The 12,351-nt window shown below is 34.0% G+C and overlaps 1 protein-coding gene across 17 annotated transcripts in view; it reads left to right on the forward strand.

Moving 5' to 3' along the window:
- The window catches only part of BAZ2B (bromodomain adjacent to zinc finger domain 2B), a 400,154-nt gene that overhangs the window by 152,920 nt on the left and 234,883 nt on the right, over positions 1-12,351 (forward strand). For 16 of the 17 annotated variants that reach the window (XM_043894803.1, XM_043894804.1, XM_043894812.1 and 13 more), the window contains one exon: positions 5,720-5,762. The gene's annotated coding sequence lies outside the window, so the exon portion shown is untranslated. Of the gene's footprint in view, positions 1-3,676; positions 3,710-5,719; positions 5,763-12,351 lie in introns of those variants that run through there. The other variant, XM_043894805.1, reaches the window with a different exon arrangement.

Here is a 12,351-nt window from a genome sequence, read left to right on the forward strand (position 1 = left end):
AGATTCTTTCCCACTGAACTAACCAATAGGAAGGCCTATTCAGTGAATATTATGCTGCAAAATACTGCTTGGAATTGGTCCTGTCTGTTCAAGCTGCTTGCTTTCTTTCCTTTCTCTACCTTTGGTATCTTGCCCCCCCTAAATCAGGAAAACAACTAGCCAGACACCACCATAGTCACTCTTTGTACAGTTCAGGAAATGATTTCTATCACTTCAGAGCTTTGTTGCTTTTTAAGTATTAAATTGATTGGTGTTTTCATAATTTGACAAAACTACTTAACAAACTTCTATTCATGTTATATAAAATCTTCTATTTATATGTCCACTCTGTATTAGACAGTGGACTTCTTTCATGCATACCATATTACATGCTTAGTTATAACTTTTGTCTTCCTGTTAAAGCTTTCTCATATTTTTTTCTTAAAACATAATAAGAGAGGGAAAATGATTGTTGTCAAAAGAAGTTCCCAGGATCAAGACTATTAAAATTGTTAATAAAATGAATTTCTTTTTTTCTAAATTTGGTTGAGGTTTTAGTCATGCAACAGTGCATGAATAAATGAAGTAAACCACTTCTACCCAGCTGATTTAGATTTAAATTTAAAGAGATTTAAAACTCAGCTCTCCAAAACCCAAGACTATTTCCTCTTACAGGCAATATAATCCATCAAGAATTCTGCAATAAAATAGACCTTCTTCTCCACTCAACATAAACTTGAAAGTTATTTGAAGATAATTTGCCTCCAAATTTGGAGCAATGTCCCTGAATGGAACATATTCTATCCAATATGGTTGAGGGTTATGTCTAAAAAAAAAAAAAAGAAAAGAAATTTTCAAATATTTTAGAAGGATCATTTACACTTTCATCTTAGTATAGTTTCAGAAATACCTAGTTGTGCTGTTTAATATGATAGTAGCTACATGTCAACATTTAAATTTAAATTAATATTTAAAAGTCAGTTTATTAGTCACACTAACCATATCACAAGTACTCAGGCACATTTGGCTATGGGATAGGTATTGGACAATGCAGATACTAAACTTTTTCATTTTGCATTGTTTCATTGGACAGCTTCATATAGAAGCTGAGAATAGAGTTGTCCCATGATATCAGTGGGGAATTGATTCTAGGACTTGTTACAGGTATCATAATCCATGGAAGCTCAAGTCCATTATATAAAGTGGCATAGTACAGTCAGGTCTCCCTTATCTGTAGGATGTGGAGACCACATCCCATGGATATTGATACTGTGTTCCACTAGTGGTAGATCACATTTTTACCAGTTTTCTCAGATATAGATCCCTGTTACTTACAATATCATTTCCCTCCAAAGTATTGCTTATCAAAGTATGTGATTTTTTCCCTACCAAACAATTTCCCCAAGTAATAAAAAAGAACAATAATGCATAGGATTTGAAAGAGCTAGATGATGATAGAAACATGTTTAGATTTTTATAAAGTTTGTTATTAATCTTAAAAACATATGCCAAATTCTGCATAGTGTGATTCTCTAAAAAATGAGTGATAGACACAGACTTCCCATGCTACAATCCAAGTTTGCAACGCTGAAACAGCCTACAAGTAGCATATGGTTTATGAGATTACTTTTCATTCATAAATTTTAGAGGTAATTTTTATTATATAACCACACCTTGAAAAGAATATAGAATACAGAGAAAACATTAAATTGATTTATAAATGGATGATTAAATATTTTAGTGACTAATACTTTAAGTGAAGGCACTAGTGGTAAAGATGGACTTTTGGTGGCTCAGATGGTAAAGACTCTGCCTGCATTGCAGGAGACCTGGGTTTGATCGCTGGGTTGGGGAGATCTTCTGGAAAAAGAAATGGCGACTCACTCCAGTATTCTTGCCTGGAGAACTCCATGGACAGAGGAGCTTGGTGGGTTACAGTCCAAGGAGACGCAGAGTTGGACACAATTGAGCAACTAACACACACAGTGGTAAAGAACCCACCTGTCAATGCAAGAGACATAAGAGACATAGGTTTGATCCCTGGGTCAGGAAGATCCCCTGGAGGAGGGCATGGCAACCCACTCCAGTATTCTTGCCTTGGAGAATCCCTTGGACAGAGAACCCTGGTGGACTACAGTCCATGGGGTTTCCTAGAGTTGGATATGACAGAAGCGACAGGGTGCACGCATGCAGCATATATTTCCGTGTTCAGATTGAGTAGGATGAGAAAATGTCAGATTTTTTAATTCATTTATTCCTTTGAATGTTTTCAGTAAGTTAGGTATGGATAAATATCCTAACTTTGTGTATATTGAAACTTAAACGTAGGGTTATCAAGTGAAGGTAAAGCTAAAATTCATTATATAAGGAAAGATTTTTTCCATCTGGGAGCAGAGAAAGAAGAAAAATAGTTTCATCCTAATTAATGGAAACATATGATTGTAGCTTAAGATTCTTTTCCCACACTTTAACATTATTAGGTGTTTTCTGAGGGTAAATATAGTTGAGATTTTCTCTGTGCATATTTATTAAAATGGTGGTTTATAGGGGAAAAGTACATAACCAATACATTATTTGAATTATGTTTTCATAAAATGTATTGCTACTTTTTTATAATATGTCTAATTTGAATATATTTCCTAGTGTTAAGATGATTTTTTAAAAACTACCTTTTCCTTGATTATGAAAGCCACCCAGGGTTTTTATCAGAAGCTTTGTCTGGCTTTACCCTCTAGGAAAAAAATACATGTTTTTTCCTCATGTATTTATAAATACCTGGTAAGTTATGTGTAAAAATTGCTACCATGATGAAAGAATGTCTCTGCTAGGTTTTTATACTTTGAGGATTAGGACTTTAAATCAAGTAGCATTTTACACCATAGATTTAGTCTTAATTATCTTGTTTTTTTTCCAAAAAAATAAACATTTATCTTTTTATTCAGTTACTTACATTATTTGAATGTAACTATTTAAAAATATTTAATATCTTTTTTAATTTAAGAGTTTTGTGAAAAGTATAATTGGTTCTTTCATAAGACTTTTTGTATTGACTCTTCACATCACAAGCTTGTTTTTCTTGGTATTGATTGAAGTTGAGTGCATAAAGGAGTTCCCTGCAGGCAGGTCTTTGGATTCAAAGAGTAAAGTGTTCCATCTATATGCTTCTGATCTGATTTGATATGATGGGAGCATGGGTAGTTCAGAGAGAATTAATTTCCTGTCTTATATTCTCTTATCCATCCATGCATAATTTAAAACTAACATGTTCTGCACCTTGATAATCTTTCCTCTTTTGCCTTCAGTCTATTTTTCCTTTCTCTATTTCTTGGACTTAAAAAATAACAAAACAGAAGACATTTTCACCTCTCTTGCTTCCCATGAACCTTACTTATGCATGCTTAGTCGCTCAGTCATGCCCCTCTTTGCAGCCCCGTGGACTGCAGCCTACCAGGCTCCTCTGTCCATGGAGATTCTCAGGCAAGAATACTGGAGTGGATTGCCATGCCCTCCTCCAGGGGATCTTCCCAACCCAGGGACTGAACCCAGGTCTCTCTCATTGCAGGCAGATTCTTTACCATCTCAACCACCAGGGAAGCCCAAGAATACTGGAGTGGGTAGCCTATCCTTCTCCAGGTGATCTTCCGGATCCAAGAATCAAGCCAGCGTCTCCTGCACTGTAGGTGGATTCTTTACCAGCTGAGCTACCAGGGAAGCCTAAGCCTTATTATAGGTATTCCCTAAATTCTGCTTAATGGTCTGTCTTTACTTTATATTCATTTCCTTGGTGAACTCATCCACTCTCTTGGCTTGAATTGTACTTTTTTATATGACTCATTTTTTAAATCTTGGACTATTCTAAATCACGATTTCTACCTGTTGTTGAGAAGTGTCTCCATTTGAATAGCCTTTGGTAACATTGGGCTTATTTATTGTCCAACATGAAAGTCACTCTACTCTACCACTGTAGGTTTATTTCATTGTACCCCCGATAATCTTTCATTCTCTGATGTCCTTGTTGTTGTACTTAGTTTAGCGTGAACTCCTTTTATTTCTCCATGTAAGATGTTGCTTGGGTTTCCCATTCTATCTGGACTCATCTTCACTGTCCAGACCTTCATTATATCACACCTGTAACTCATTGCACCCACTTTCACACCACTCCCTGCTTTTCCCATTTGTTTTTTTGAACTTCCCAAACTCCGCCTGCAGTGATTTTTTAAAAATGCATACAAAGTTGTTATGGCATATTTTTCTTAAATAGAAATTGTAAGCATTTTTATTTATATGTTCCTCTGGGCATAGTGCTAGATGCAGTAAGAAATCAATAAGTAATTGTTCACTCATTCATTCAGCAGCTCTTTCTTGAGTAGTTGTTGGGTTCCAGCTATTATACTAGTACTCCAGTGATCTTCTCTTACAGAGCTTGCAGCTGAAAAACAGTCTCTGGTGGTAATAGAAGGCTTCTCTGAGAAACTGACATTTGTTATCAGACTGAATGAAGTAAGAAAGCCAGTCTTGTAAAGATACGGGGAACAATTGCTCCAGGCTGAGAGAACAGCAAATGTCAAGGCCCTGAAGAGGGACAGGTTTGGTATATTTGGGGAATATCAAAAAGGTCATTGTGACTGGAACGTAGTAAGGAGAGAGTGGCAGAAGTTGTAGTCAGGAAACTAGGTGACAGAGAGACCATGGTAGGTATTAGAGATTATATTCTAATTGATGGAAAAGCCATTGGATAGTTTTGAGTAAGGGAGTGATGTGAGCTGATAACATTTGTCGCTGAGTTAAGGACAGTAGACTAGAATAGTGATATAGGAGAGCAATATCTTGAACTAGTGAGGTAAAAAGCAGTAATAAGGACAGAATGAGGAAGAATGGTTGGCAGGATAGATTGGATGGGAGGTGTGAGATAGAAAAAGGAACCAAGGAAAACTCAGTTCTGTGTGCTCGGACAAGTCATGTATCCTCTCCAACGTCTGTTTTCCTGTGTGTATAAGAAGAAGTACCTCTTTCCCACTTTGAAGGACGTGTTATGAGGAAATGAAATAATAATGAAAGCTAATTATGAATCTTAAAACACCATTAATGTAGTATAACTTTTAAACAGCAAACATTTAAAAGCTCACCTTAAATTACTTCCCTGGTCGCTCAGCTGGTAAAGAATCCGCTTGCAGTACTGGAGAGGCCAGTTCAATTCCTGGATCAGGAAGACCCCTGGAGAAGGGATAGGCTATCAACTCCAGTATTCTTAAGCTTCCCTGGTAGCTCATCTGGTAAATAATCTGCCTGCAATGCAGAGTTTCTCCTGTTGATTGATAATAGGTAGTAGATCATGTTTTGGGCTTAGACTGAACAGCTGATCTAATCACAGAAAAAAAAGGATACCTGTCTGTCATTTGTTTTATAGTATATTTAAGACATTGTGATTCTCTTCTTGGTAAATATTTGAAAAAAATAAAACTAACCCGAGTGACCTATTGTTTATTTACTAATATGTTTACTCTGGGGTGTTGTTGATTATAAATGAAACATAATTTGCCATGCTATAAGAAATAATGACCTATAAATAAACTCTAGATGTTTTATGCTTATTTGTGTCATGCCAATTGTACTTTTCCTGATAATTTTAGAATACCTTATGGCATCATGACAGACAAATATTCTAAACAAAGTTTTTAGTTTTTGAAATTACTTACTCAAGTATGATTCAGCTGAATGTATTTCTGTTTTCCTATTACAGATTTCTCAACAGTGATGTCACAAGATTGACCACATTGATCACAGTAAGACTAAAATGATAATTAAGCTTTTAAAGATGTCTTGTTTTCTCTGAGAATGAGAATTAAGTTAGAAAATATTTATAATTTTTAATTGTTACTCTTTCTTTCAACAGCCAATTGAATATTTACATTTAATGATTCACATCTCACACTCTATAGTTTATTTAAATAGTTCTTTAAATGATTTTAAACACTTTAAATGAAAATTATCCTTAATTTATAACTGAAATTATATACCCAATTATATATATATATTTCAGTGTGAATCATAACCTGAACATGATCATTTTTAGTTTTGTCTTTATAAAATATGGTACAAAATATTTAAGGTGAATCCACATTAGGAAAAAGATTATAAAAATAAAATTACTTGAGACTGTAATCACATATTATGAAGGACTGTGAAAACAGCCTTCTTGAAAGGATTCTTAGACTTCTTTATTAACATTTTCATTGATGTATAGAGTCTTCCAAATATGGAAAGTTGTTCAAAAGTATAGTTTTCTTAAGAAACAGATACTTTTCCTCTTTAATTTTAAAATGTTAATTTCTACTGTGTATAAGGAAATATGCTACATAAAGAAGAACCTTATCCAAGGTTTTGATCTATATTATTAGAAAATTCTAACTAGTAAAATCTGAATTGCAGTAATGAAATTTTACAGCATTTTTGAAAACGCCTTTTAAATAACAGAGGAAAAAATTGAGTATATTATTTATTCAGTGAATCTGCTTCTTTAATCCTATTTTAATTGTTCATTAGAAGCAGTATTTATCAGAAACGTTAATCTGTATATATATAATCTTTATGTTTTAACATTTTTTTTGAAAACTGGTTAATTTGTTAAATTTAACATTTTTCAGAGTCCAGAGAGGGCTTTTATTGTATTTTTAAAGGCTTTATCATCATCATTGAGTCTACAGATTTTTATGGCATGTTCATTCATTTTCCTAAGGGAGCATTTTAAATATCTCTGATTTGTAGCTCTTTGCTTATTTGTTTTTTCTTAATCAGAACTTTATGGCCCTCACTAATGGTTTACAGCAAGATATTAACATATTTCTGTAGCATCCTCTGTTTTGCATCTAATGTTTTACAATCAAGGAAGTTAAAATTAACATCATATGAAAAACGTATTTTTTTAATTTAAAAAATGCTGACCCTCAGTACATTTTAGAGTAATATTAAGAGAACATTTAATTGCAACTGTTTAAATTCCAGAATTTCAGGAAGAGAGGTGGTGTTCAGATTTAACATTATCAGATGATAAATAAGTTAAAACTAAGTATTCATATGAGAGTTTCATAAGTACCTGATAACAGAAACCCTTTCTCGTAATGTCAAGGTTGTGAAGCTTTCTCTAGCCCCTTAAGTCAAGAAGAGTGGGTAGATTTCAACACTGATTCAGGCTGAAAGTATTGCGAGAGTAGTTCAAGTGTTGACCATGGGACTGAAATAAAATGAGACCAGGGGAAGGCTGATATAGTCAAAGAAAATGGAGAGATTAAAGGACTAGTCAGGGTAGATAACATTGTGGTTGAAATGGGGATATTATAGATTTTTTCAGAGCTGAAGCTGTACTAAGTATTTATATATTATATAATATACACCTTATATATATAATTTTTTCTTCAGAAATTTTCAGAACTCAGAATTTCTGTTTTTAAGCTCTATGTTATTGGAGTCAGCAAAAAGTTTGTTTAGATTTTTCCATAACATCTTTGGCCAACCCAGTATATTCCACTGAAATGTCATTATCTTCTAAATGATCTATCTCTTCTTCCTGGCCATTAGCAATTCTACTGAAGCCTATACATATGTGATCCTCAGTTTATTTTTATTAAAGCATTGCTCTAACTCTTTTGTTTCTCTGCTTGAAGATGTTTAACGGCTTTCCATTTCTTGTATGCTCAAATCCAAACTTTCTAACTTGGTATTCAAGACCCCTCCTCAGTTTGGCTGTAACATATTTCCCAGACAAATATCTTATTATTCAAGAAGAAAACCCCTACATTCCACAAAATGTGGACTACATACTCCACCCTGGATATACATTTTGTCTCCATACTTACATTCACGTCATTCCCTTTTCCTAGAATATTCTTTTTCTTTTTCAGGCTTTTATGCTCTTGATGAAATCAAATCTCCTCTTGAATGTCCTGTACACATGTAATCATCTTTCTGAGGCCGTCCCTAATCATCCTAATTGAAAATAACTGTCTCTCCTTAGTTGTTTGGTAATACTCAATTTTTATTATTCCTATGTAACTTATAACATATATTCCCCTGTATTTTGCATATTTTAATATGTATTTAATAAATGCATATTTTAATATGTATTTTCTAATTGTATTCAGCACAATGTGTTGTTAGTAGTCATAAATACCCACAAAGAACTAAATTAGTATATTTGTGTGCTTGTGTACTCAGTCGTGTGTGACACTTTGTGAACCCCCCAAGGAATGTAGACTACCAGGCTCCTCCATCCATGGGATTTCCCAGGCAAGAGCACTGGAGTGGTTTGCCATTTCCTTCTGCAAGGAATCTTTCCAACCCAGGGATCGAACCTGCGTCTCTTTTGTTCCTGCAGTGGCAAGCAGATTCTTTACCACGGAGCCACCTGGGAAGCCAGAGTATCTTTCAGCTTGGTTCAGTTCAGTCGCTCAGTTGTGTCCGACTCTTTGTAACCCCATGGACTGCAGCACGCCAGGCCTCTCTGTCCATCACCAGCTCCAGGAGTTTACCCAAACTCATCTCCATTGAGTTGGTGATGCCATGCAACCATCTTATCCTCTGTCGTCCCCTTCTCCTCCCGCCTTCATTCTTTCCCAGCATCAGGGTCTTTCTAGTGAGTCAGTTCTTCGCATCAGGTGACCAAAGTATTGGACTTTCAGCTTCAGCATCAGTCCTTCCAATGAATATTCAGGACTGATTTCCTTTAGGATTGACTGGTTGGATCTCCTTGCAGTCCAAGGGACTCTCAACAGTCTTTTCCAACACCGCAGTTCAAAAGCATCAATTCTTTGGCACTCAGCTTTCTTTATAGTCCAACTCTCACATCCATACATGACTACTAAAAAAACCATAGCTTTGACTGTTCGGATCTTTGTTGGTAAAGTGATGTCTCTGCTTTTTAATATGCTGTCTAGGTTGGTCATAGCTTTTCTTCCAAGGAGCAAGTGTCTTTTAATTTAAGGGCTGCAGTGAACTTCAGATGTTCAAGCTGGATTTAAAAGCAGAAGAACCAGAGATTAAATTGCCAACGTCTGTTGGATCACTGAAAAAAGAATATCTTTAGTTTTCTTACATTAAAATTGAAACAAGGATACTAATATATCAACGTCCAAAACTGAGCCATAGGAAGCAAGCTAGATAGGAAAGAGCATAACTCTTAGAACCAGAGCAAGTGCAAGTGCTGAGGTCACTGTATGTATACTGTGTATATGACCTTTAGCAAGTCAGCCTCTTTGTGCCTCAGTATTTTCACAAAATGACATGCATATATTTAAAAAGATTTTTATAAATATTAATTACCTTTCTTCCCTCTTAATTAACTTTTTGGTTTGCTCTTTTATTAATATGAGAAGGGGTAAGACATCAACTATGAAGAATAGGGGTATATCCTAATTTACCTTACTCCACACTATGATCTTTTCATCTATTCATTTTAATATATAGATTTTTACTTTCTACCTTATATATAGAAATGATAACTTTGTTCACTCACATAAGATCCAGGAAAGAAGCTGATTAGATCTGTTGATATAATGTGATTTTTGGGGAAGTGGGGGAAGGGAGTCAGACCTCATTAGAATACCAACATCTTAAAAGGCCAGAATTAACTTTAGAATAGTTTAGGTTGTGCTAAATTCCCCTTATGTAACAAATGACAAAACCAACATCCAAGAGTTTGAAGGTAGGTGGCTTGCATAATTGTTAAGAAGAGGAACTGGGTCGGAAAAACCTTTGCATTTGTGCTCTGATATTTAATATAGCTGTTTTCTCTTGAGTCAGTTACGTAGTCTAAGATCCAGTTTGGTTTTTTTTCTCTGTTTAAAGTGGAATAATGTTTAATACTTCAAGAGTGTTGTGAATATTAAATGAAAAAATGCTTATTACAGAAGCACAAAACCCAGACTGAAGTGGTAAATTCTTTTGACCTCTTATCATAGTCATCATCATCTGTAAAGTTACTCGCCCAAAGTCACATACTTTGAGATCTTGATCAAAACCTGGTTTTTCTTTATTCTAATTTCTACTACTGTTTTGTGATCACTCTACATGATTAAAAATCTCTAAACAGCATTTGTAGGAGATACAGTAAACTAACTGATGGACTTTTTTCTTCCCAAATCTCCCCAAATCCTCTATCTTCTCTAAGAGATTTCATGCAGTTTCATTTACATGCAATTTTGTTTATATGTAGTTTTATTAATACAATGGTTATATTTTATTTTAAATATTCTCATTTAACATTTTGACTCATATTTAATAACCTGTTACAAAGCAACTTTTATAATAATTGAAGTAGCTTTTTCTGTTTTATTGAAATTCCTTTTTCCTGTTGATAATTTTACTGTGAATATTATTTAAACTTCATAGAGATTAATCTCTCCCAATAGAAATATTTAACTTAAAAATTGAAATTTAGAAGAAACTACTATATAATTTTACAGTATACACACTACTAGAAATATTGGTGTTAAATAGTAAATGTCAGTTATGTACCTACCTCAGATAACATATAACCAAACACGGCAATGATTGACTGTTGTACCCTAACATCAGTTTTCCTCATCTACTAATTTTTTCCCAGTCTATTACTACCTGGAATGAAAGTATCACTTTCAGTCTCACTTACAGCTAAATGTGGTCATGTGACTAAGTTTTAACTAGAGATACATAAGAAGTAGGACTGTGTGCAGCTTGTGTGGAAAGTAGCCTTAATGGAAGAGGGGTATGCCCTCTTTCCCCCCTTTCCTCTATGCTTACTGATATGTGGATCTGATAAGTGAACAATAAGGGAAAACCACAAATTCAGAATGGGCAAAGCAGTAAGATTTAAAGTCCCTGGTAACTTCAGAATGGCATCTTGCCCACTCTTGACTTGTTTATACCCTTGACTTGATTGGGATAAACTTCTATCTTATAAGCCACTCAGTTTTGGGCTGTCACTCATAACCAAAATTTACCTTGATTTACATCAAGATAATATAACAGAGTTTACACCATTGTTTCAATGTCTTTGATTTATTTATATTTCATTTATTTCCATTGAACTCTGTTGTCACTTTTTGATGGCTTGAATTTTAGGAGAAGAATAGAATGATTCACTCTCTTTGTCTCGGAAAGGAGACTAGGGAAATCTTTAAAGAGAGGGTAGACATCTAGGCTAGGTTTTGAGGTATGAGTTACAAGAGATACAGAAAGAGAAAATAAGCATATAGATTGAAAACAACATGTATTCAGGGACATTCAACCATTTTAGTTCATTATTCTTGAAATGTAAAATTTGAGGAAGTAATGAGCCTAGAAGTCATATCTTATAGGAGTTTACAAACCAAAAAGTTTGCTAAGTGCTGAGTACCTAATGAAGTTTCTTCTAATGTTAATAATTTTAGTATTACTCATGGTTTTTCCCATTAAATATTTTTTAAATAAATATATTTTTATACAAAGCATTTAGGAAGGAAGAACAAAACTATTTATTCACTCCTTAAGATACTAGATGATCTCTGTTTGAGTCTTTGACAAGTTTAGAAGACATAGTATTACATGTTACAGGTAAATAACTGAGTTAGAAGGGTCAAATGTCTTTCCCAGTGTGCTAGTTAAGTCATTATTTGGAAATTACAAAAATCAAACATTTAAGAACAAGTCTGATATGTATTATATGACTTTTATTTTTCTTCTTTTGTAATACCAAAAAGAGAGTTATAGCCAAATTTAAAATATCTTTGATAAAATATATAACATTGGTCAAGCCAGAATTTATGAAAATAAAGAATTTCCATATTTTATGACAATGAATACATCTAAAACATTAAATTTAAAAATCTAGCATCTTAAAATCATAAACTATTTCTTAAACATTTTGTTTTCTAGAGTCTGAATTGTGAACATATCTTCAAAGTTAGTATATAGCAGCCATTTAAATTACTTTATACAGATCAATTTTCTGTTGCTATTGTGTATTTGAGTAAAAGAAACCTCCATTTATTACTATTGCATCTCACCAAAAAGTTGCAGTTTTAACATTAAAGGAGCTAATAGTATGCATGGTGTTCTTAGTATGAGTACCTGTAGATAGGAATGATACCCTGTTGCAGAGACCCTACTGAACTTTCAACAAGTGAAAATGTACAATGTTACATACTTATTTGAATTAAAGATGGAAAGTGAAAGTAAAGTGAAAAGTTGCTCAGTTGTGTCCAACTCTTTGTGACCCCATGGACTACACAGTCCATGGAATTCTCCAGGCCAGAATACTAGAGTTTGTAGCCTTTCCCTTCTTTTTTTTTTTTTTTTTAATTTTTTTATTAGTTGGAGGCTAATTACTTCACAACATTTCAGTGGGTTTTGTCATACATT

This window comes from Cervus elaphus, chromosome 33 (genome assembly GCF_910594005.1).
Source record: "Cervus elaphus chromosome 33, mCerEla1.1, whole genome shotgun sequence".
NCBI classification, from domain to species: Eukaryota; Metazoa; Chordata; class Mammalia; order Artiodactyla; family Cervidae; genus Cervus; species Cervus elaphus.